This window comes from Phoca vitulina, unplaced genomic scaffold (genome assembly GCF_004348235.1).
Source record: "Phoca vitulina isolate PV1807 unplaced genomic scaffold, GSC_HSeal_1.0 scaffold26, whole genome shotgun sequence".
Lineage (NCBI taxonomy): Eukaryota > Metazoa > Chordata > Mammalia > Carnivora > Phocidae > Phoca > Phoca vitulina.
Window position 1 is genome coordinate 639,050 of NW_022589729.1, and position 26,897 is coordinate 665,946.

The 26,897-nt window shown below is 45.2% G+C and overlaps 1 protein-coding gene across 1 annotated transcript in view; it reads left to right on the forward strand.

Moving 5' to 3' along the window:
• LOC116643439 (carboxyl-terminal PDZ ligand of neuronal nitric oxide synthase protein-like) overlaps positions 1–26,897 on the forward strand; it is a 276,985-nt gene that overhangs the window by 154,222 nt on the left and 95,866 nt on the right.

Sequence of the window (26,897 nt, forward strand, 5' to 3'; positions counted from 1 at the left end):
GTCAGAGTGTCATTAGAGTAAGTCAAGTGACACTTCTGTTCTTTCTGGCAGTGGAGTTTGGCAGTAGAATCGGCGATCTTTCTTCTGTAGGTCCCAGATGGGCTATTTTAATGGGCTGCTAGGTGATGATGGGTTCTTTAACTATCAAGGTTTAAAAGATCACATCTAGCTTCACAAACTAGCTCATTAAAACATTTATTTATACAACATTAAAACATTTCGGGGGTAAAGATGTTCTCGGTCACTGTGATGTCTTAAAGATGGCAGGCCAGATGCCCTTGTGGCTAGAATTCTTCCCAAAGGGTCAAGAGTTGGGAGCCAAGAAAAGAGATTATTTTAGGGGAGGGTAGAGTGATAATTCCTGTGCCCCAGAAATAGCCAAGACTTCTGTGATGTGTATGGGTGGGTTGAGCCTTGCTTTAGAATCCATTTTTTTTTTTTTTTTAATTTTTTGAGTTCCTGATAGGTGTTGGGCATTGAGATCCACACAGGAAGTAAGGCATGGTCCAGCCTTGTCTTTAAAGATGGTACAGTACAGTCAAGAGAAAGATAAATCAATGCATAAGGTCAGTCCGGAATGATGCATGTCATGGTGGAGATGGGCATTTGGTGCTGCTAGCAGAGCACACCCAGATCATTAACAAAAGAGTGAAGTGGGAGTTGATCAGGAGATGCTTCAGCATTCCTCCTAGATACCTTAGCTTGGTTCTGGATGTTCCAGCATGAGGGCCAAAAATCACTAGGAAAAGATACAGTTCTTACTGTCAGAGATTTTAGTCTAGCTGAGATAAAGTTAGTATGCTTAGGATTAAGATGGCCGTGTGTTGATAACGGTATAATGTGTTGGAAGCAGTCCTGCAATGAATGGCAAGAGAATTTAATTCTGGCCCGGGATCTGCTCCTATGTGGCTCTTGACCTCAGGATAAGTCACTCACTGGCTCTCTTGGCCTCAGTCTTTTAACTCTAAAAGCAGAAGCCAGGATAACAGTGTATGATATGTCAGGTACGTTCCAGCTCTCTCCATGCTGTGTAGTGTGTCAAAGGGAGATCTGGGGAGAGCTTGACCAGTTTGTTCTTGTTGGAGAGATCTGCCTTGGTGAAGCTGTTGTTGAGGAGAAATGCCATCCATTATTAGGTTGGGCGAACTGTGGGCATCAGGGATTTTTAAAGCCCCAGAAGCCATTTTGTGGGAGTCCTATTTAAAGCTAAAGAAAAGGATGAGTCTCACCTGCTGGAACCAAGGGCATTAGTCCCTTTGGCCTCTCTCCTTCAGTGACCCCTTTTTGGTTATGTGGTCTTGACTTGGTGCTGTGTTCCCGATCGTTATCAAGAGGGACCTACACCCAAGATCTAGAACACCTAGCATGTTCTGTCTTGTGGTGCCTTCCCTCCCGGCATGTAGATTTAGTCAGTGCCACCCATCCATGGTTGGAAGGGCATTTGCTCCTCTTGCCTCTTTCTTTCTTAATCCCTCCTGTCCGATGATATATCAAGACATGTGTTCCTGATCTAAGAGTATCCCAACAATGCACAGCAGTGTTACTTGAAAGAAAAACATAAGGAACTTGTACAGAATTGGAGGAACTGAATTGCATATTTTTTTCTCTGCCTTATCCGGTGCACCTGAATGCCTCCTTTGACTTGTGGCGCTCACTTCCTGGAGCAGACTTGGAGGACTGCAGGTCCACCTGGCAGCTTGGCGAGTGCTTGTTGGATGGATTTCACACTTGGCGTTGGCTTTCTAAAGGGTGTGGAAGACATGAAGACTTTCTAGAAGACATGAAGACAGCACTGAATTGTTACTACTCTCATTCTATTTCCGGACTGTGGATCTTTCCCAACTCCCATTCACTACCCTAAATTCAATGTATGGTGTTCGACAATGTACCTGCCAGACTGATTCCTTATTTTCACCCAAAACAGGATCTAGTGGTCATCCCTGCTCTTCCAGAGAGTTCCTCCTCTAACTTCAACAGCTTATTCCCAGCTGGAATGTACCTGACATATCATACACTGTTATCCTGGCTTCTGCTTATTCCCCAGTTGGGGAACAGCTGGTCCAATACCAGTTGAAATTTGACTTCCCAAGACTACTTCGGGGGAAAAGAGAGGCCTAATTGTCAGACTTGATGCCTACATATGGTCTGACTAGAAAATAATCAGAAGGCTAGATAAGAAAATCATCAGAAAGCGGTGTGGGGACTTATTCCATTTGTCACCTGTAATTTTAATGTCAGAGTAATTGGCTAGGTACCAATTATTTTCTAAACAAAAAGTTGGATAACACAAAAAGAGTTATAACAGTCCTGTCTGGAGTAATTGAAGTTAAAAGCCTTTTGCTAGTATGGGTGTGACCAACACCATGGTACTTGACACACAAGAGGACAATTCCTTGATGAGGCTTTATACCGTATGAAGTAGACTGGCAGTTACTATCCCCGTGGGATAAAATAGGTAATTGAGACGCAGCAGGTAAAGTGCCCAAGGTCATGCGTATAATAAGGGATGAGACCTTCAAATTCTGATCTTCAGACTCGATGCCAAATCCAATATGTCTTACATGACCCTTACGCATTTCTATGTGTTTATTGTTAATGGAACTTATCTAATTTACCCATAAGCTGCTCTCATTAGATTAAAAAGAAATTAACACTTTATTGGTGGTAAGATTATGACATAGTAGCAAAACTCTGAGGGACTTATAATATGTCCCCCTTTTACCTGAAAAAAACATTTCAGCAGGAAAGAGGGGAAAGGATAGACCGCTTACATCCGTTTCCTCACGGTCCTACATCTTCATGGGTCATGGCCTGGACCGTGCTGATGACCCTTATACCCAAGTGTTTTCTGTGGAGAGCCTTGATGACAGGACCCAACAGATGGGTGGAGGTCATTTTCATGTGCCACGGAACTCACTCCGACCCCAGCACAAATAACATCACACCATAAACACTCATGTCCCAAATTCATTTCCTTGGGACACTGGAGGTTTTGTTACTTATACCATAGAAGTCTTTACGGGGACCCATCTCAATATGTGTTTTCATCTTGACTTAAATCCAACTCTTCTTGTTTCCTTCTCCATCAAACCACACCCCCCTTGCCTTTCGGTCAAGGGGTGATGGACAATAGATGGTAGCAACAGTTTCTATGGTAACAGCATCTGAGTCATCTCCTTGGAAACCTGCATAAAGGCCTTCCATCTCCAGACCAGTTCAGTGCAACTTGGAAGGCCTTTGTTTCCATGAATGTATCAGCATGGGGCAGCAAGCTCTCCCGGGCTCTGGCCACTGCAGTTTCCTTTGGCTCCTGATGCCCATGGCAGTTTGGGTATAGAGTTGGATTCAACCAAACGTGGGGGTTGGTGGGCCCTGGGGTGCTTTTCTCAGCCTAGCCCATGTCCAGAATCCATTGTCTTTGGTCCAATACCAGAGGCCTAGCAGATTTAGCCAGTAGACCTCTTGCTTTTTAAAATGCCCAGATGACTCAACCAAGTCTCCCACAGTGACCAGCAATGGATCAGAATAAAGCAGTACTGCTTCTGAACGCAGATGAGCTGGGTATTTTGGCATGGTCATGAAGAGAATCCTGAAATGGGGCACCATGGGATAGCTTGTAAGAGCCCCTCTCCTTATGGTGTCCTTCAAATGCAGCAATTTTGTTCCTTAAATGAAAGCAGAATGGTTTCCAGCAGCTAAGAGGATTAATTCTCTTGTCATCATCCACACCAAGTAACAATCACAAACGCTTCCATTGTGCTGCTTATTTTATAGATCATTTTCACATTCAGGAGCTCAATTAATCATTTATTCAGTCGTCAGCACATGTTAATTTGAAACTTACTACGTGTTGCATATTGTGTTGGGAGTTTGGGGCAGAACCGTGAGAAAAAAAATGCACAATCCCTGCCCTAATGAAGTTTACAGATAAGAGAATCAAGGGCTAATCAGATAATCACACATGTGTGAACATTCAGCCAAGCTCCACTAAAGGAGCAGGTCCATGCTATGATTAGTGTGCAGAATTGAGGGATTTGACACTTTGGAGACCTCTTCCTTGAAGAAGCGATGGTCATGCTGACAGCTGATCAGCAGGGCCCTTTGCAGATGAAGAAGTGAAGACTTGCAGGGTGAAGTGACTTCCCCATGGTCACACCCTCTGCTGACTGGCAGTCCAGGGTTCTGATCCCAGGCTCTGTCTGTCCCTTCCTGCTGACTCTCAAAGCAGAGCCTAGGGTCAGTCTTAGGCCAGATAGCCAAGGAAGTGTTCTCCCATTTTCGCTCAGGTTCTGCCCTGCTTCCAGGCCTGAGCCTGTTGCCTATTTGCCCAGGTGGACAATTCTAGGAATTTTCTCTTTCCACGGACGTAGTCCTCCAAGGTATTAACTGATGTAGGCAGCTTGCCTAGTTCTGTTGACCCTTAAACACAGGACTTAGGCTAAAAGTTAGTCTCCTCCCAGCACCCCCCCAGAAAAAGGTTAGAGGTAGTTTGAGATAGAATATCCACTGGTGGAGTGTGGGCCTTAGGACAGAGTTTCTGCCAACATTTAGGAGCAAAGCAGCTGTGTTGGGCAGCTCCATTCCTCTGTCGATGGACATCTTGGCTCTTTCCATAGTTTGGCTGTTGTGGACATTGCTGCTATGAACATTGGGGTGCAGGTGCCCCTTCGGATCACTACATTTGTATCTTTGGGGTAGATACCTAGTAGCGCAATTGCTGGGTCATAGGGTAGCTCTATTTTTAATGTCTTGAGGAACCTCCATACTGTTTTCCAGAGTGGCTGCACCAGCTTGCATTCCCACCAACTGTGTAGGAGGGTTCCCCTTTCTCCACATTCTCGCCAACATCTGTCTTTTCCTGGCTTGTTAATTTTAGCCATTCTGACTGGTGTGAGGTGGTATCTCATTGTGGTTTTGATTTGTATTTCCCCGATGTTGAGTGATGTTGAGCAGTTTTTCATGTGTCTGTTAGCCATTTGTATGTCTTCTTTGGAGAAATGTCTGTTCATGTCTTCTGCCCATTTCTTGACTGGATTATTTGTTTGGGTATTGAGTTTGATAAATTCTTTATAGATTTTGGGTACTAGCGCTCTTTCAGAACAATTTAAAAATAAGCGACAGTTTAGGCATGTCCCTTAATCCTGGATTCCCTAGCTAAAACAGTGTTATCCTTCTCTTTTTTGATGCTGAGATCTGAGCAAATGTCGCCATCTTTGTGGATGACATCTTTGAGAAAGTTCCGTTTTTCTACCACGAACAAACTGATCTTACTTCCTTAAAAAATATGTTGATTTTTATTTTCCAAGCCAAGTTTTTAATAAATGTTTTTGCTGACACAGATAAGTAGTTAAAGTTTTATCTTTTCTAAATGCATGAATCCGGAAAATAAGCAGGCATTTCCTGTACCAAGGAGACCATTCCTATCTTAGGGAGACCAGGTCCAATCCTACCGAGGCTCCTTCGAGGTTGAGGAGGGAAAGGGGAAGGTAAGATTGGAGCTGTGTGATTTGGGGCAACTTGGCTCTCCCATCTATAAAGTGTATATTAAGAACCATTTTCTTCTAAAATGAAACATGAAAGGTACCACGCCCCTCCCCACCACACACGACGCCGATCCTAATAAGGGTTTATAATTTTGAAAATCATCTGACTGTCTAAGCTGATGGAGTCCTCTCATTAACATTTCATAGTGTAGAGACACCACCCTGGGCCTGCTTGCTGTTTTTTGGACCTTGAAAGAGGAAGTATGCAGCTTGTTACTGAGATTCACAGATGAGAATACAGTTGAAGGTGCTCAGAACCCCGACAGAGGCTGATGGCTTTGAAGTAGGCGCTGGGGAAGTGAGCGGACACGAGCAAGGGCCAAGCAGGGAGCCTGGTAGGTGACTTGGAGCACGAGAAGCTTCCACCTGGGAGGCTCCGTCCCCACCTTGCTGGCTAGGATGAGGCAACCATGTTGGTCATTTTATAGTCTGGAATGCGAGGCCCAGAGAACCTATATAAATGTGTTTTCTGCAGTGGTTGGCATGTCCTGAGAGGCTAGGATTGGTGGGTGGTTACAAAAGATAGAAGGTTCTAAATTACAAACCACACAGTACTTTCTAGCATACCACAGTGCACAGCGCACTGCAAATTATAACGAGAGCCCACTGTCGACTGGGAATAGGGTGGGGCATTTTGCCAGCATGATCTGTGGTGCGGGTGGTGGTAATCTCCTTGTCTAGGTGGAGAAACTGAGGTAGATCTCCAGCTCACTCACATAGCTGGTCGATGCTTGATCTGGGATTTGGATCCAGATCTTTTTCCAAGCCCATATTCTTTCCACTATTGCTGCTTCCTCTCCAAAGAGGTTCTTTTGTGGTCCATTTAAGTTAGGACAGTCCCTGATGCTGTCAGGATGCTTTTCTTCAGAAGGCCCTTTAAAAAGCTGTTTGAGCTCCAGGAATAGTACAGCTTGAATGTGCTCTTCAGTTAAACACATTTACATCTCCCTTGGGGCTGTGGAATCAGCAGGGTTAATTAGCATCTGTCAGGCTGTTCTTAAGTAACTGGGAAGGGCTCAAGATGACCTTGAAGAGCATTTTAGTTTTTGAGGTGGCTTCCAGAGTTTGCATTATAGATTGGTCACTTTTCCCCTCCGCCTCTCCGGGAGCTTTTAATTACAGTGGCTCGTCCTCGGGAAGCTGCGATCTGCATCTTTTCTGTGCTTGCCTGTTCCGGCTGGCCTTGGCCCAGACTGAAGTCAGCACCCCAGACCCTTCCCCCAAACTGTTCTCTCTTCTCCCTCAGCTCCTTTTCCTGTTTTGTGTGAGAAACCCTGGTGGCTGGCCTAAGAGAGGGATTTCAGGTGTGAGTCATTCACTGATGAAGATTTTTTTTTTTACAGGATAGATAATGAGCTGCTCTGAGCTATCCACATTTTCCAATTTCCTCTTTCCATGACCTTCCATTGTTGTGTGGAAGGGGCTGATCAGGATAGCCGTTTAGCCAAGGTGAGAGCTGTAATCATGGCTGTAGGATGAACTCCTGCGGCATCGTAAACTCGATGCATGACTATTGTGTCACGTGCAAGAGAAACATTGAAATACAACCTGTGCGGGTTGATTGTTTTCTGTGTGAGCAAGCTAGCCTTTACTCTCACTGTAGGAACGAAGTAAGTAAGAACTGAGTAAGTTGGAAGAGAGAGGAGACTGGGGAAGCGGCATCCACCGTACACGTAGTCCCGCCCTGAGACTGCGTCTGGCATCCTGGCAGAGCGTCGGGGTGCGGGTGTGGTTCCTCTGTCTTCTGATGTGTCGGCAAATAGCCCTGCAGCTTTTCTCCCGACTTTGGCTTCTGGGCTGAACTTAATCTTCCAATGGATTTTGCTCCCCTTCCAAAAGGTATGTGTGTATGTATGTATGTGTTTGTTTATTTAGAGAGAGGGAGGGAGACGGGAAGGGGGCAGAGGGAGAGAGAGAACCTCAAGCAGGCTCCACACCCAGTGTGGAGCCCGAAATGGGGCTCGATCTCACAACCTTGAGATCTTGACCTGAGCCAAAATCAAGAGTTGGGCGATTTACTGACTGCGCATCCGAGGCGCCCCAACCCAGTCTTTATTATATTCTAACTCCTGTGAGTCCTTGGGATTTTTGGTTGTTGGCCAAACAGCTACACTAACGTGAACACTGTTGAATGTCCTGTTTCCTTTCTGACCTGACTGTGTAAGTAACCGTCTTTGTGCAACAGTTTTGCTCATCTTACTGCGCCACACTTTCTCCTTCGCCTCTCGGCTTTCTTTCCTCCTCTTACACACACACACACACACACACACACACGTGTGGCTTGTCATATGGAGTAACAGTGTCTCTTGTCTCTTAAAAATAGAGTGATTGGGGTGCCTGGGTGGCTCAGTTGTTAAGTGTCTGCCTTCGGCTCAGGTCATGATCCCAGGGTGCTGGGCTCGAGTCCCGCATCAGGTTCCTTGCTCAGTGGGGAGCCTGCCGCTCCCCCTGCATGTGCTCTCTGTCTTGCTATCTCTCTCTGTCAAATAAATAAATAAAATCTTAAAGAACAGAGTGGTTGATGATGCAAAAGTCATTTCTCATGGAGTCTTAGGGTCCTGCATGCATTGAGTCTGAGTTGGGGATTTCGGCTATTTGACCACAACAGCTGGGGCCAGATACTTACAGCTCCTTATGAATTCAGGAAACCACTTGTTTTAGATGATCTCTTAATGATTCCAGGCCTGTCATGATTTAACACTTCCCCAGCACCTTCTACTTCTAGGGTGTTCTCCTCTTGCTTCAGATTATTCTAGGCGAAATTGACTTTTGTTCAGGCCTTTCCCAGGGGTTGGTCAGAAAGCTTGGGTGTTAGAGGGGAACGGGCCACCCTGGGTGGGAGGTGGAGGCACAGAAGGGGGTAGGGTGGGGCATCAAAGATGATAAACACTTAGCTTGTTGCGTAGCTTCCCACATTCAGGCCTTGAACCTATGACAGATGCCACAGAACCTTCTGGTTGGAGGAGTATTTAAAAAGGAAGGTCTGGGTGGAACTTGCCAAAAGCCAGGGCGATGACCCATTGGGAGGCCAGGGGAGGCCAGTGGGTCTCTGTTCACATGGGTATGGGATTGTTCGAGTAAGTGCCACCAGAGGTAGCACCAGGTTCAAATCTGGCACACACGTAAACTCAAAGGCAGCGTCACCTGCAGTGAAAGTGGGGTGGGGGCAGCAGCAGAGGGGAGGTGGCCATCGGCTTGTGAAGGATCTGAGGCCTTAGATGGCCATCTTAGTGCCGTGGATCATGGTGATGGTAGCCCCATGGCTGCTGGGCCTCATTTATCTCTTCCGATTTTCTCTACTGGCCGCAGATGTTTCTTCTTTTAATCCAAATTTCAGAGAGGACATTTCTCCCTTGAAGCACCTCCATTAATCACATGTACCAGATTTATTGCTTTGTTTGGGTTATTTAATTTTTTAGTAAGCTCCACACCCCAGCGTGGGGCTTGAACTCACGGCCCCAAGGTTAAGAATCGCATGCTCTACTGGCGCCCGGCTTTGTTTTGGTTATTTACAAAATGGACCATGAGCTGTCCCGTGGCTCAGTGGTGAGCCTCATTTCTAACCATGCCCCTGGGCTCGCTTCCTCCAAATGCACGGGGCCATTTGCGTTTCCTGAACACCGAGAGTTGGTATCTGGAGGCTACCATGCGTGTTCTTGCCGCCCAGTCTTCCCGAGCCCTCCTCTTCCCCTCGTACCTTGTCTCCCTGGTAAACCCCTTGTCACCGTTCCACTTGATCCCACAACGTTTGTAACCCAGAATTAGAATTACCAGACACCTAGCTTTTCTCATCTGTGAGCCTGTGAAAGCAGAGCCAGGTCTTAGTAAGGTTTTGTCTGTCTTGCTTGTGGAACAGTCACTCCTTACCCCCATATCTGCTCTCGGACTCTCAGTGGGAGATGGTGATGGGGGTGAGGTGGGTGGGGGCACCTGATACAAGAACAGCCTACCTGGGTAGGAGCATCGGTGCAGCTCCCACCCCCATCTTACCCATGAGCTTCTTCTCCCACTGGATTTACCCCTGTGTCCCTCACTTCTCTCCTACCTGGGTTTATTTCCCAGCTTGACCCCGAGTGGTCTTCTGCAGTTCCTTGTGTCTTATATCCCATATGGGGCTCAGCTCTTGGCTCTGGATGTTTGTGTGTCTACCTAGGCCAAGCCCTTAAGGTCTACGATGAAAATCTTGGCAGTTATGCCTGTCTGACCCACCGCAGGGTTGGTGATGTCCTGATAGGTGGTGCTGGTGGCTCTGTGCCCGCTGGTATTTTTTTATGCCACTTCCTGCATGTGAGTTTCAGGGAGGGAGAGGGTGGCCCCAAACGAGCCCACGGCTAGGATAAGTAAATGAGTCTGTGTAGGGTTTATCACCATTAAAGAGTGCGGTTTACATGCTTAATAAACTTAGCGGGTTTGACGTAGGTCAGTAACGAAGGCATGGCCGCGGGTTGGCAGGGGTTGTGGGGTTCACGGCAGCGTGCAAAGGATGATGCTTGGCTGAGTCTGTTTAGACCCTTCCCCTCAGCTTGGAAACTGGTTTACGTACTTGCCACTGCTCAGCCATCACCATCCTTCACTGCTCAGGGAGATGAGAGACAACCTGTGACCTCTGGTAGGGTTGTTTGGTTGTGCTTGTCATTTATTATCTGGGCTAGAGAGCGCCTGTATTTGCACACAAGTGGTCTCTCTCCGAGAATATGCCCTGTGCACTTTTCATCTCTTCTGAGTTAGATTGCTTTTGGGTGACTGATTTGGGCAACATTTTCAGTCTTTGAAAAGACTGTCCCACATCCAGAAAGGCATTCCTAAGATGTTTCTGGAGTTGTAAATCAGACTATTAATTATAGACCCTTGAAAGAATGCTGGTTTCTCTCCCTGAGCACGGTGGGCCGTCTCTAGCAATACCGAGGAAGTCTCTTATGTTTATATAAAGAATCAGAGGATGGTACTCATGCCTGATTTTCTTCTCCATGAATTTTTCATTTTTGTGATTGCTTTTGAAAAGGTTCTGTTCAAATTTTATGTGGTGGTTTGACTTTGCCTTTCTTTGTGTCCAATTTCATACAGTTCCATTGTCCAGTGTTCACATGATTGTGGCTTGGTTCTTATATATATATATATATATATTTGATATATATATATATTTTGTGGAATTTGACTGCAGGTGAATTATTTTTCTTAGTTAACTGCCCAAAAAAATCATTAAAATTTACTTTCAATTATATTTACTCAGGATACCACATTAAGTCAAAAAGCATGAAAAAACTTTAAAATGTTTTAAAAAGCATTCAAGCATTAACATGCCTGCATTATAGGGTTGCAGGGCTTATTTTAAGAAAAGTTAAATTTCTTAAGTCTAACTTGGACAAAGTAAAGTGGATTATATTTCCAAAAGAAATTTAGCAGTTGTATATCCTAGTTGCATTTCTTCTCCATTTATTTGTAACTTTTAAAATCTGTACTTTGTGATTGTGTGTGTGTGTTTTTTTCCTTCAGAGAAATTAAGACACCCTTTAAAAAGCATGCTAGCTAATAGCTCGCATGTTCCAATTGCATTGTTTGGGTTTTGTCGTCTTTCAGAATCTCAGAATCCCGTGTAGTTTTCCCTCTTTGAAAATGTAGTGATGTTGTTTCTATGGAAACAATGATGTCATGAGTATGAATGGGGCCGAGTGACCACCAAGAGTGCCATATATCACGGCCAGTGATAGAGCCCAGCTTTACCTATGAAGTTGCTAATGGGGCTCTGTTGTCAGCAACTTGAAAAATATATGGCTGGGAGGAAAGTACGTTTGTGTAGGCATTCTGGACAGCCCATATGGAGTGAGTGTGTGTTTGTGAAGCCATGTGTATTTGATTGTGAAATAAATCCTTCACAGTTGGACTGTAGATCATCTGGATTCCCAGGTCTGTAGGGTGGGAACTTGAAACCTGTGAAATCAAGTCCCCACCGTCCATGGAAGGAAAGAGGGGAAAAATATCTGTCTCCAGGGTTTGGTATCCAGATACAAAAGACTTGCAATGTCAGCATTAATACAAATAGGAGTTTGTAATGCATGTAATATATAGGCATTAATATAGAGTACGCATACAGTTTCACTTGCATGCATTTAAGTGTTCTTTCAGTGTGACAGGTGGTGAGTAATAGAGACAAGTTGTGACTAATTGATCAGAGCCAGAGTCCTATTAAGCAGCTAGCCATACCATAACTTACACATGCAAAGAGTGTGGTCCTGTTCAAAGAGGCGGTCTGGAAAGGTTAAACTCTTAATTTAGTGATAACCCCCACTTTTATTTACTTATTTATTTTGGCTTTCCTATTTTAGAGCTGTATCCAGATCTTGTGGCTCATTCTTTTGACTGTTATCGGGATATATGATATTTGATTTTTTTAATGTCCAGAAGTCATGTGGAGGCAAGTCTCATGGTCGCCTATCTTGATAACTCACCTTATTGCTAATTCCAGTTAAAAAGTGAAGTGTGGTAGCAAAATGATGAGGTTGATAATGATGTGGTTTATATATTGGTTCTTTTTTTTTTAAGATTTTATTTATTTATTTGAGAGAGAGAGAGCACAAGGAGGGGAAGTGGCAGAGGGAGAGGGAGAAGCAGACTCCCCACTGAGCAGGGAGCCCGACGCGGGGCTCGATCCCAGGACCCTGGGATCATGACCTGAGCCAAAGGCAGATGCTTAACCGACTGAGTCACCCAGGTGCCCCGGTTTATATATTGGTTCTAAAGTAACTTCTTAAAGGGAGATTTCCTCAAAGTTTCAGGCAGGAATTATTTATTAAAATTTATTGTGTTCCCAGGGTGACCGCTTGGAGAGTTAACATTTATTTGGATATGTAAGTTCAGTTATGCTGGACAGAAGTACAGGTCCCTGGTAACCATTGTCTAAGTCCATTTGGGCTGCTGTAATGCCATCAGAAATCTCCTTCCCACAGTTGTGGGTGCTGGGAGTCTACGATCAGGGTGCTACATGGCCAGGTTTGATGAAAGCCCTTGCCCAGGTTGCAAAGAGCCATTTTCTCATTGTTTCCTTTCCTGGCGGGGAGGGCGGGGGCGCTCTCTGGGGTCTTTTTTAAAAAAATAAGGGCACTCATTCTGTTCTTGAGGATACCACCCTTATGTCCTAATCATCTCCCCAAAGCCTCACATGCTGATACCATCCCAAGAACAGGTAAGATTTCAACATAGGAATTTTGGAGGGACCCAAATGTAAGGTCTATAACATAACATAAATCCCATTTGGCATCAGAGAATAAGATTTTCCATATAAGTAAAATTTTCAGGAAACTCAAGCTTCCCCCTCTGAGTCTTACCTTTCAAAATATTAATGATCATTTAATTGAAATAATTTCATGATCCCTCATGCTTTTTCTTAAACTTTACAGAATAAAATGAACTTTTTTTTTTCCATGACTCAAAGTCATTGTTTTGAATTGTTGATAATATTGGATCCCAAGACAAAGAAGTGCCCCCCCAACCCCCCGTCAGAAGTCCTCGAGGTGGCGCAGTGCTAATTTATTCCCGCTTTAGAGGACAGAGGTTGCTCCATTTTTTGTTGTTGAGTTTTCCTTGACTTTCCACCTTTTTCTGTTTTGTCCCTTGTTTTTAGGTTGCTGGCACCTGCTTTTTGCAGCTGTCTGTGTGCTACTATGCTCCGCTGAGTAACAGCCCCTCAGACATCCCCTGTCCAGGTGCCACCTCATACAGCAAAAGGAGTTTTGCAGATGGGATTAGTTAGGGATCTCCAGATGGGAGCTTCTCCTGCATTGTCAGGTGGGCCCACGATCATCAGAGGGGTCCTTATGAGAGAGGGGCAGGAGGGTCAGAGGTTTCAAAGTGCTGGCTTATGAGGAAGAGGCCACCAGCCAAGGAATGCAGGTCACCTCCAGAAGCCGAAAAAGTGGAGAAACCCGATTTTGCCAGAAGGAATGCAGCTCTGCAGACTCATTTTAGACTTCTGGTATCCAGAATTGTAAGACGTTAAATTTGTGGCATTTTTATTTTATTTATTTTTTCTTTTTAAGATTTTATTTATTTATTTGACAGAGACGCAGCGAGAGAGGGAACACAAGCAGGGGGAGTGGGAGAGGGAGAAGCAGGCTTCCTGCAGAGCGGGGAGCCCGATGCGGGGCTTAATCCCAGGACCCTGGGATCATGACCTGAGCCGAAGGCAGACGCTTAACGACTGAGCCACCCAGGTGCCCCAATTTGTGGCATTTTTAAATCGCTAAATTTGTGGTAATTTGTTCCAGCAGCCATGGGAGGAAAAAAAAGCTACCACCCCTGGCTTGTTTCCCTTCTAATTTGATGCATTAAATCAGGTTTGGTTAGAAAAATACCATCCATCCAACAACCATTTGTTATCAGTTATGTGTCAGGTGTTCAGAATGAAGTAAGACAAGTGTGTCCCAGATCTCAGCTTTGTTGGGCACATTGTCCTGTTCGAAGATAGAGCTGGGGAAAGACCACTAAACACATAACTGCAACCTAATGTATTAGATGCTGAAATTGAATTACGGACAAAGAGTGCTAGGAATTCAGAGGAAGGGGCAACTCTTATTTGGGGGGACCCGGAATGGTTGGGCCTTATAGAATGAATGTATGTGTGTTTGGCAGAGAGAGGGTGTGCGGAAGAGGAGGCCTGCCTGATAGAGAAAGCCGTAGCTGGGCAAAGACCATTCCAGGTAATGCAGAAAGTGTAAATCACCCTGGGGTTGCCCTAGAGGGAAGTATATAAAGACCCCTTCAGGAGCCCACACCTGCTTTGGTTTCCTGAGGTTCTCTGTACCTTTCACTCTGCATGGTGGCTAGATATGGGGTCCTTCAAGCTGCAAAATTGTACCTGTGGATAGGAGAAGCATTGATTTCTATGAATATAAACCAAAGGAATACCAACCTGTGGCCAGTGTATTTTCTGGAATATTCCAGAAGCTCTCGTTCTTTCATTGACCACAGCAAAGAGCAGCTCCTGATTCCAAGATCAGCTTTGTTTTCAGATGCCGGAGGCGCTCAGTGGTATCCTCATTAAATCTCACAACAGTGAATTGTGTCACAAAATATAACCAGTTTCCCTTTTCGGCCGCATTTCCTGTGTGTGTGTGTGTGTGTGTGTTTGTGTGTGTAGGCGAGTAGCTTCATCATGGTAGTAATCTAGTGATATTCTAATAGAAGATTTTGTTAATTCGTAGCATGAAGGAATGAAGAATACAGAATCCTATTTAGATTAGCTTATATTTTTACAAGGGAAAATAGGGCATCTGGTTCACCAAGAATTTATAGCTGCTTTTAATTGCAAATTATGTAGAATAGAATGATTTAGCATCCCTTTGTTCCTGCTTAACAGTGATCACATGCAAAATATTTATTGAGTACCAGCTAAGTACAAAGCTTTGTTTAAAGTGCCGTGGGAGGCTTAGAGCGACCGGTAATCTTACTAGTCGCATTAAAAAAACAACACTTAATCACTTAACCCATTTATCAAGTCCTTTAAATGAGCCGGGCACCCTTCTAATCTCTTTAGATATATTATCTTGTTTGATATTGAGAAGAATGGCTCACTTGCTGCCCATACCCCGAAGTTCTCAGCACGCTCTCATCTTGAACTGACTTCCAGCCCCAGTGTTTCTGCCAGAGTAAGTCTTGTTGAAGAAACTAGTGATCACTCTCTCCAAGTGTGTTGGATGTTTTCAGTCATCCTCCCAAATTTCTCAGGAACATTGTCGCCACTGACCATCATTGTCTCTTAAATTTTTTGGTTTACACAATACATCATATACTCTCCTGATCTTACCCTCTCTAGCCATTCTTTCTATTGGATTGGACCATATAGAAATTGCTGGTAGTCCACCATTTTGGTCTACAAAATGGCGTTTTCCTACGGTTTCGTAGAGAAGTGGACCCTCCTATTCTAGTCCGTAAAGACGAGTTATTTCACTCTTTACTTTCTCCTTGGGTAATCTCCTTACGTTCACAGCTATACACAGGCAATCCAGAATTTATATTTCGGGCTTAGACCTCTTTTCCCCACTGCCTACTTGACCTGTCCTCTTGTATTTCTCAAAGACCCCTCAGAATTGTCCTGCCCAGAATCCAGCCCTTCCTCCGTAGGTCTGTTGCTACTGCAGTTACCCTGATCCAGTGCCAGGCACACTGTATACAGTTGCGCAAATATTAGAGAAACCTCCCTCTCGGTTCCCGGCTCATTCTCCGGGTCGATATCCAGCCCAGCTGGTGGGCCTTGTCGCTTTTATTGCTCAACTAGGTCTTGAGTCCAACTACTTCTCCACTTCTATTCAGGAAGCAAAATATCAAACAAGTGAAGAGTTCACCGTGAAAGAGAAACGCCAGTAATAGAATGTCAGCAAGACGGTGGGATGGGTACGGAAATGCCAGACGAGTTCTGGTGCTTCCCAGGAAGGTACCATAACCATGAATTGCCTGCTGAGAAAATTACTCCCTTTTAAATTCTCTTCCAATCTGCTGATACTGACACCTGATGGTAATTGACCTTTACCAGATAGGAAGATGACGTTTTAATCTCTTTGTCTGTCTTCTGGTTCTTGGCCTTTCCTCACTCCTGAGTCTCAAACATATGGTTCCTTTTGTTCTTGAACTCCTCGACTGGAGGGCTGTCTGTCTTCATATTCTGGAATAATTCTGCATTGCCTTCTGTTGAGTGCTGGGTTTCTAACTAGTCCTGATAGAAGAATGTATTAATTGTTGAAACATTTCACCAGGATGCTTGGAGTTCTGGTCTTTTGTCCCTTTCTTCCTCGAGGACACACATTTCAGCAGTGGGCCATGGAATGTTAGGCCACAATGTCCCGACGGCTCTTCCGTAGTCAAGTTGGTGGTGACGTGGCTTCTTAGGAAGGCCTGTGGAAGACTGAAACCCTTCTTATAGTTTCTGAAGGGGATGGTGTCCTTACATGAGGATACCAGGTCCTGTGCATGAGAGCTGCTTTCTCCTGTAGCACAGTGTGGTGGGGTGGTCCGTCCTGTTCTTGTCTGCCTCTTGTGACCGGGATCAGACAGATACAGACAGATCATAATGACACGCAGTGAGTAATTACAGGGACTTTTGACACAGCCAAATAAAGAGAACTGTGTGTGGTATTGCAGTAAGTGGAAACCCTAGCAGATGGGTCAAAGAGCTTCTATCGGTGCCATTAATATAACGGTACGTCCAGACTAATATTTCAAGAGAGAAGAGGCTGCTTCTGTTAGTTTTAACATCACTCAAATTGGTTCAGAGAATCCTATAGAATTTTCTCAGACTTAGGGAATGGTCATGAAACCTGGTGGATTAGCTGTAAGTATTCATCTCCCCTCTCTTCTGAAGCCTCACTGAAATAACAGAGAACGGGAGAGGAAAGAGTCAACAAAAAGATTTCAATGACTTCTTAAAAGATGGAATTCGTGGGTGTGTTGATGGCTTTAATTGAACAGAGGCAACTTCAGGTGACAGGTCAGTTGACTGATGTGGGAAAACTCTGGACAGACTCAAGACATAGAGGTACCAGTTGTTGCAAAAGCAGGGTAAGTTACCACAGTTTTAAAAAGTTCACAAGTAGGGGTGCCCGGGTAGCTCAGGGGGTAGAGTGTCTGACTCTTGATTTTTGGCTCAGGTCATGATCTCAGAGTCCTGAGATCGAGAGTGGGCCCCCCCCACCCCCCGTCAGACTCTGAGCTTAGCAGGGAGTCTGCTTGAGATTCTCTCTCTTCCTCTCCCTCTGCCTCTCCCCCTCTATCACGTGCACGCACGTGCTCTCTCTCAAAAAATAAAAATTAAAAAAAGTTCATAAGTAGAAGTCTTCTTATTTAACTGGTGGAACTCTAGAGCTCCCCCTCCTGTTTCTGGAATATTGATGGTAAGCTTTTTCTCTGGAGAAACTGAATGGTCCCAGAGAAAAGATCTTTAGGCCTTGACACTTGGTTTCTGCAACTAGAAGGTCACTCTGCGTCCTCATCAGTCTGCAGCGAAGCTCCCTGGTCAGTGAGGCCTTCCTGGTGACCAGCCCCACCCCCGCACAGAGCACTTCCAGTCAGCTTTTGACTTCCTCCTTCTGAAATAGGGGCAGGCTGCCCCAAATCGTGAGACCTTTGAGGAAACTGTCCAATATAATAGAGACCAAAATAAAGGGAAGGAGGAAGCTGAGGAAAACAGACACAGCAGAGATGAGAAAGGAACCTGAAAAAACAACCCAAAAACCCCTAGAAAATTAAGACACTACGTCCTAAAATAAGAACAGGATGCTATGAAAAAGAAATAATCAGAGAACGCTCCAAAATTAAAAATGACAATCAAACTAAAAGTAGAAAGGTTGAAAAATTTCAGGAAAAAAAGCAGCCAAAAGTTAGAACAGATAGAAAAGACTGATTCTTGGATTTGACCTTCCTACTCTAGGAAGGTCAACATCTGATGAGTTCTGAAGCAGAAACAATAAATTGGAAATTGTCAAAGAAGCAATACAAGAAAAATTTCCAAATTGATTTAAGTTTCCACATTGAAAGGACCCACTGAGTACCCCAGGCCGACCCAGGCGAACCAAGGCACCTCTGGGACCAAGTCCGAGTCCAAATGCAGCCGCCCATAGGGCTGCCCCTCTCCCCTTTAGAAGCGGCCACCGTCTGTCACCAGGGAGGACTCCTGCTCTGTCATTTAAGCCCGTTGAATTCGGGAACAGCCAGTCATCTTGCAGCCAGTTTCTCATGGTAAAATACCCCTTTACCAGACCCTTGGTTATCTTAATTATTCAGTATCAAATATAATGTCCCTGTTTTAAAATTGGATCTCCTTTTATCTTCGCAGTGGCTGGAGGGGGAGTGGAAATATACAGAGATATGAAACGAGGGACTTTTGTACACCTTTTTGAGAATAATTTGAAACATTTTAAGAAAGAGATCATGGCTGATATTTTGGGAACTGGAATGGATAAACACATTCAAGTTTGAAAAAAAAATCAGTGTTCATTTTTGAGCGGTGATCTGAATGTAATTGGTCACAACTGAGTATCATCCTGATCAGGAAAGGGATGGGAAGAAATAAAAGGAACTCAGCTCATTTTAGCCTGGAGAAAAATAGTTCTCTTTTTTGGCACAATTATTCCAAGCCAATAAATTGTTAAGATGACATATTATTTTGGAACTTAGTCATAGAAGAGCCTTTGATTTGATTCACAATGTGGTGATTGCTACGAACAAGGTGACCGAGATAATTTTCTAAGGGGCTCCGTAGCTACTGTTCTTTCTCCTTTTTCAATTTTCCTTTGAAAAAGTAGGAAAGTATGCAATTTACCTGTGGTCCAGTCAGTAGCCTGATTTCCTAAAAGTTGTTAAGCTCTTAGGAACAGAGAAATAGGTCAAACAGGCAGAGTCTGTATGTGTTTCCTGAACTGAAGTAACTTTTCAAAGTGTCAGGCTCGGAGTCTGAGGGGCATGAACCTACGTTCTCAGATTTGATGGTGCTGTGACTCTCCTTTTGATAGCCATTAGAATAACCAAATATTTAAAAAGGAAAAATAAATGGAGGGAGAACTTGGCTGTATTGAGAAGACTGTCTTTCTCCAGAATTAAATGGCGGCTAGCCAAGAGCCTGTCCCCCTGGCAGTATTCCTCCTGCGTGGGATCTGTCTGCCTGTAGGTGTGGGTAGTGTGGGACAGCTGGTCTCCTTGGAGCGTTCCTTGCTTCCTCCCCGGCCTCTCAATGCTGCGGCCAGAGTGCGATTTCTACATTGACAGATCAAGTCCTTCTATTTGGCTGAAAATCCTATAATAGATGCTACATTGGATATAAAGCTGAACTTACATAGCACCTGCCTTCAAAGAACTTAGTCCGGTTGAGAAGATGAGAAAGGACATGTTCCAAGTTAAGAGTGTTAGATGCATTTTATATATAGCATTGTTATAAAACCAGTCCCCCGAGTGCTAATTGCCATAGCAGTATGGAAGAAATTCCTTCAGGTTACGGTAGTCAGGGCGGGTGTTTAGGAAGTGCTATTTGAAGGAGAACTTAAGAGAATACTTTGGATCGATAAAGGGACTGAGGGAGTTTTAAGGTAGTAATTACGTAAGTAACGGTGCAGACCCCCCCCCCAAAAAAAATCCTGGGTATCTTCAGAATAGACAGTGAATAAACCACAGTGCATTTGAACGGTTGCAACATAGTACTTCATGTAGGTCAGTGACTTTCAAATTTTTATTTTTTTTAATTCGAGAGAGCGTGCGAGCGGGAGGGAGGGGCAAAGGGGGAGAGAGAAGCAGACTCCTTGCTTAGCAGGGAGCCCGAAGTGGGGCTCGATCCCAGGACCCCAAGATCATGACCTGAACTGAAGACAGATGCTTAACTGATTAAGCCACCCAGGTGCCCCAAGGTCATAACTTTCTAAAAGAAAAATTTGAGGTGTCATGATCCCAGGGTTCTGGGATGGAGCCCCTCATTGGGCTCCCTGCTCAGTGGGAAGTCTGCTTCTCCCCCCCCCCCCCCCCCCCCCGGCTAATGTGCTCTCGCTCGCTCTATAATAAATAAAATCTTTAAGAAGTTAACTCATTTGTCAAACAATATTATGTGGAACCCCAACATATTAAACATGAGAGCTGTAGGCTGCAGGTTGTGGGGGGCTGCACATTTCTGCCTGTGTGGTTTCTCAGCCCTGAGGAGGGGTCTTTGAGGCTCTCTCCCAAGCCCAGGGCTCTGAAGAATCAAGCTTAGACAGGTTTGTGTCAGGGAGTAGTTTGGTAGAAGGGAAATTGGCCACTTCCGGTCAGTTGGCAGAAAATGTTGAATATTGGGTTTTGAGTTTCTTGTTTAGGCAGTGCATTTTTACATAAAGTTATTGGTCAGAACCTGTTATATGTAGTGTTTCAAGAAGATTTGGATTGTGGTGAAGTGCAGTTGGAGTGTTGGAGTTTGGCCCTGAGCGCCAGGGCTTGTAGAGACATGTCCAGTCTTGATGACAGTTCCCGAAGGGAAGGGGTGTCCGCCCCCAGGGCCACAGAAATGGCCTCCCAAAGGTGCCAGGTTACCAGAGTTGACCCTGGATGCAGAGCAGTGGGGTGACCTTGAGGGTGTCCGTCGCCCCAGCCCAGCGATCCAGCAGGTGTCTGGATGGGCTGTGCATGAGCCGGGGGTAGGGGGAGTCCTGTGGCTGGGAAGTCTTCCCCATCTCCTCAGGCTGGTGTGAGGTTATCCCGGCCTGTACTGCGGGAGCCCTCGCCCTTGACCTGGGAGGGAGAGGGTCTGGAACTCTCACCCTCGTTTGCTCTGCGGTGGGAACAGTGCTCCTCACAGTCTGTTCCCACCCTGGAGGTGTGTGTGGAGGTCTCCTGAAGAGGAGTTCGTCGGAGGCGTCCCCCCATCCTGATGTTTCATCCAGCATTTTGGTTTTCATTTTATTTTTTAAATTAACTTAAAATTTAAATTTAAAATTTGAACTATTTTAAAACACTTTAAATTTCATTAATTTTTAAAATTAACAGGGTAAAATAGATTTCATGGTATAGTTTTATGAATTTTAGCCTATAGACTCTTGTAGCCATGACCACAGTCAGGGTGCAGAACTGTCTCCGTCACCCCCTCCTCTCCGTGGTGCTGTCCCTTAATGGCCGTACCCTCTCCCCAGCCCTAACCCCTGGCAACTACCCATTTGTTCTCTGTCACCAGTTTTACCTTTTTTGAGACTGTCCTATAACTGGACTTGTACATGATATAACCTTTGAGACTGCCTTTTTCATTCAAAGCATAATGTCTTTTTTTTAATTAACATATAATGTATTATTTGTTTCAGAGGTACAGGTCTGTGATTCATCAGTCTTACACAATTCACAGTGCTCACCATAGTACATACCCTCCCCAGTGTTCATCACCCAGCCACCCCATCCCTCCCACCCGCCCCCCCCACTCCAGCAACCCTCAGTTTGTTTCCTGAGATTAAGTCTCTTATGCTTTGTCTCCCTCTCTGGTTTGTCTTATTTCATTTTCCCCTCCCTTCCCTGATGATCCTCGATCTTGTTTCTCAAATTCCTCGTCAGTGAGATCATATGATACTTATCTTTCTCTGATTGACTTATTTCGCTCAGCATAATACCGTCTAGTTCCATCCACGTTGTTGCAGATGGCAAGATTTCAAATTTTTGATGGCTGCATAATATTCCATTGTATGTATGTGTACACACACACACACACACCCACCCCCACCCCAATCTTTATCCATTCATCTGTTGATGGACTTCTAGGCTCTTTCCATAGTTTGGCTATTGTGGACATTGCAAAAGCATAATGTCTTTGAGGTGCTTCCAGATTTTGTGGGAATCAGTAGTTCATTTTCATATGTTAGGTTTTTTTAACCCTCCAACCAATTTACCTGTGATTTTTTTTTTTTTAGTTTTTAAATTCCAGTTAGTAAACACATAGTGTAGTCTTAGGTTCACGTGCACCATACAGTGCTTCAACACTGCCGTGCATCACCTGGTGCTCATCACAAGAGCCCTCCTTAATCCCCATCACCTGTTCTCCCCATCCCCCACCCACTTCCCCTCTGGTGACCAGCAGTGTGTTCTCTAGAGTTAAGAGCCTGTTTCTTGGTTTGTGTCTCTTTTGCTCATTTGCTTTGTTTCTTGAATTCCACATATGAGTGAAATCATATGGTATTTGTCTCTCTCACTGATTTATTTCAGTTAGCATGCTACCCTTTAGCTCCATCCATGTCATTGCAAATGGCAAGATTTCATTCTTTTGGATGGCTGTGTGTAATATTCCATTGTATATATACGCCACATTTTCTTTATCCGTTCATCAGTCGATGGACACTTGGGCTGTTTCCATGATTTGGCTACTGTAGATGCTGCTACTCTAAGTATCAGGGGTGCATGTATCCCTTTGAATTAGTATTTTTGTATTCTTTGGGTAAGTGCCTAGTAGTGCAATTGCTGAGGCGTAGGGTAGCTCTATTTTTAACTTTTTGGGGAACCTCCCTATTGTTTTCCGGAGTGGCTGGCCAGTTTGCATTCCCACCTGTGATTTTTTTTTTTTTTTTTTTTTAATAACAACGATACACATCACACTTGAACTACATATTTTCCTTACGACTTTTGAGTAGTATTCCATTATGTAGATGTACCACAGTTTATTTACCTGTTGGAAGGATATCTGGGTTGTTTCTAATTTTGGTGATGATAAAAAGAGCTGCTAGTGTTTCATGTACGAGTTTTTGTGGGAACCTAAGTTTTTCTTTCTCGAGGGTAAATACCTAGCTGAGGTATTGCTGGCCATATGGTAAGTGTATGTTTAACTTTACAAGAAACTGCACAACAGTGTTCCAGAATGGGTGTGTTATTTGACATTTTCCAAGAGCAGCATACAAGAGGCCCAGTTGTGTTCCATCCTCGCTAGTGCTTGGTGGTGGTAGCATTTTCTTTTTTTTTTTTTTTTTACTTTAGCTATTCTAATTAGTACGGAGTGGGATCTCATTGTGGTCTCATTTGCATTTCCCTGATGGCTAATGACATTGAGCGTCTTATCATGGGAAGCCATTATTCCTGCCTTGGGGGACTATGCTGTTGTCTTAGGGAGCTGTGATGAGGTCTGGACACGTCTCAGTAGACCCTGACGCTCAAGATCTAGACTTCAAAAGTTCCAATGGACAAAAATAATTTTGTACCCTCCTTTCCTAAGCAAGAGTCACTGTGGTTATGGTTCCTCCTGTCACACGGCAACTCTGACCCAACCTCCAAACTTGTTGGCTTCTTTTCATGTGCTTCTCTGCCTTCCTATGTCCTCCGATGAAGTTCTGTTTGTCTCTCACCCAGTTTTCACTTGGCATTTTTTTTTAATGAGTTTTGAGTATTCCTTAGATATTCTGGATGTGTCTTTTGTCAGATGTGTAACTTGCGAATACATCTCCTGGTCCGTAGCTTGCCCTTTTATTCACTTCAAACTGGCTTCCACAGAATAAGTTTTTTAAAAAAATTTTGATGAAGTCTAATTTATCAAAATGTTTTCTTTGCTGGATATTTTTGGTGTCATGCCTAGGAATTCTGTATAACAACCTGTAACCTGTTGGTAATGGGCTGGAAGGGACGATGAAATGGGGTGGAGATTATGTGATGCGTCTGATGATGGGATGGCCAGCATTTACCTCTTAACCCCTCTTTGCCTCTTGGTTCCTCTGGGTTTGCGACATCTTACTCTAGTACCTTAGAATCACCTAGGGGGCTTTTGAAAATCACTGTGTCCAGGCTGCACACCAAACCAATGAAATCAGAATTTCTGGGGGTGGGATCCAGATACTAGTATTTTGTCAGCATCCCAAGTGGTCCTGTTGCACAGCCAAGGTGGAGAACCTTTGCTGCACTTTGCAATCCCTTGGACCTGGAGGAAATATTGCCACCTGCTGACAGTAGGAAATTATTATGCTTGGAAACAAGTCAATAACTCCTCAGATTGCCCTCCCTTCTGGGAACTTGTGCTCTGGATACTGTTTTTTGTAATCATTTTTATCATATTAATATGAGTTTGATTTTTGGCCATCAAAGTGGCTGTTTATGAGGAACACCCTGTCTCAGTTTTTATGTAATCAGGATATTGACGTTACAATCGGTAGGAATCATAGAATATTAGCATTAAAAAAAAACACAAACCTTTAGAGATCATTAATTCAGACAGTTAAGGTTTCCAAATACCTTTTGGGTGTATGCACTCTGGTTCTAGAGCCTAGCTACTCAAAGTGTGGTCCGTGGACCGGTAGCGTCCGCACCACCTGGAACCTTGTTAGAAATGCATCCGTGCCCCACCCCCGCTCCCCAGGCTGTGACTTAGTAAGATCCCCGGGTGAGTCACATGGACCTTAAGGTTTGAGAAGCACCACTTTAAAGAATCGTAAGTGGAAGCTTCTGAGAGTAGATTTCAGACTCATTGTGAGAAACTGCTTTTCAAACACAACTGCCGCTATCCTCTTAAAGGCTGAATGATCACTTGGCAGAGACAACACCATTACTCCAAGTACCCTCCCAATTCTCCTTCTCAAGTAGTGTCTTCAGGTCTCCCAAGAGTGACCCTTCTTCCTGTCTTTCATTATACCCCGAACATTCATCGCAGTCACCTGTTCTGCCCACTGTTTCCCCCCTAAAACCTGAAAACGTCCGACCCTCATGGGCAAGTGCAAACAGTTTTCTCAAATCTCTCCTCACCTCTGCACTGTGCTGATGGGTCCAAGCTTAGGAGGGAGAGTCCTGGAACAAAGACTTAAGAGAGGCGGGGAAGGGGGGAGCCCCATGAATGGCTACATGACCTCCAAATTCCCTTCTGGCTGCTGTGCCCTGGTTCTGCCTGGCTCTCTGGTACGAGGTCGGCTTCATCTGCAGCGTCCTGTGTGCTCACCTGCACTGTCCACGGTGAAAGCAGGGGATTGAGAGACCACTTATTTATTCTGCTTCTCAGTCTTTACAGGAATTTTATCTGCGCATTTTCTTCATTCTTACAGCCCAGTGCTAGATCTATGCTCCTGGTCTTTCTTGGGGTTCCCATTTCTACTCTTAGTCTTTTGGAACCTTCAGTGCTGGTGCCAGGATGAGGTTCAGCCTCTGCCCCCTCTGCTTTTCACTTTTGTCAAAACCCTAAAGAATGTAACAACCCCCTCCCCCAGCTTTCTGTGCAAAACCCTAATAATTTGTTCTCCAGTTGAGAACCCTCCCCTGTCCGTTGCATGCTTTCTCCCTTCCATCCTCTTCCCTTGCTTCTGGGTTGGGCGTGGGTCCATCCCCCTACGCTTGCTGCAAGGGCTCTGAAGGCTGGATTGCATGGAGTCACACTGAGAACTAGGGCAGGTCTCAGACGTAATCCAGCCCAGTACCCTCATTTCACAGCAGGGAAGGATGGTTCCCAGAGAGGTTAAGTGTTCTGCCCCAGGTCACAGAGCTAAGAGTACAAGTGTGCCTTCTTCAGGGGACCTCAGAACCCTTGACGTGAAAGGTTTCATTTAACTTTGCAAGGTGGGTGTGGGATGCACACGGCACATGATGAGGTTGCCCGGGGTGGTCACAACGCATGATCGATGGCCTTCTTTTAAAGATACTATCCTTAGAGAGATAGAAGCATTCATTATTGTCTCATAACCCATTTTGGTCTGAGGAAGAAAACCCTAAATCCTCGATTCACGGCTCTCCTAAATATTAGCAGACTTCTACTCCTGGTTGTGTGTGCGTGTGCGTATGTGTGCATGTGTGTGTGTGTGTACGAGTTACACTGTTGAAGCATTTTTCTTTCTTCCTCTGAAGGGCTGCTTTAATGTTCCTGTCTTCCTGATTCTGAGCCACAGCTGTCCAGAGGAGCGTCTGGGTTGGATACTGCAGGGGAAGACAGAACGGGTCCTAGGGGTCATAGTCAGGGCTGCTGCTTTATTTCTGGCTCTTCACCCACCTCTGCCTTGGTCTGTGCTACAAAGGTTCTAACAGGTACTTTTAACAGGCCGTTAGAGCCGGCGGAGGGGAAAGCAGCCTGAGAGCACTGGCTTACTCTTAGTGCTGGTACTTACCCTGCTCCATAAGTCACCCCTTTGGGCCCCTTAATCATTTGGGTTGTTGTCCAGCCCCCCGTGACCTGTCCACATGCTCCCGGCCAGAAGCGGTGATGGCTGTGGTCCAGGGCCTGTCTCCTCTCTCCCCGGGGACCAGTCGCCCTCCCAGGCTCCCCTGAGCACGCAGCCCCCAGATGGCCCACACTCGAGGCTCTGCTGCTGCCTGCCGTCCGGGTGCCTGCAGGCTTCGCTCTCAGCCAGCTCGCCGGTCTCCTGACGCTGCAGACGCCTCCCTCCCCCGGAACGCCTGTGTCGGGATCGACCTCTCTCGCCCCTTCCTCGGTGTTCCAAACAGCATGAACTTGGGTATTTCCTGCCGCAAAGGCCCACCTACGTTCAGAGAGCCCCTTTGCCATGTGTTCGTGACCTCGTTGGCATTCTGCGCCCTTCCCGGGTCGCTGACCTGTGTCCCTGGGTGTGGAACAGGGTAGGAAGCAACAGAGGAAATGAGAGCAGCCGGCGCGAGTGGTGTGGGAAAGAATCGGGTGGTGGGGGGGGGAGGGAGGCATTGCAGGCTTCCCACTGAGCAGCCTGAGAATGTTCCAGATTCTGTGAAGTCAATTTCTAATTCTTCCTCCTTTTCTTTCTGTTGTAAGATGGGTTGCCTGCACACCCGAGAGCTCATTACACGTATATTGAATGCATGGAGGAACGGATGAATCACTTCATTTGCTAGAGCCTGTGAAAAGAACAGATGTTGGGCAACACAAGAGGACAGGGCAGGGGTCAGAAGAAGCGGCTTCCAGACTCAGGTTTTCTGCTCATGAACCTGAGG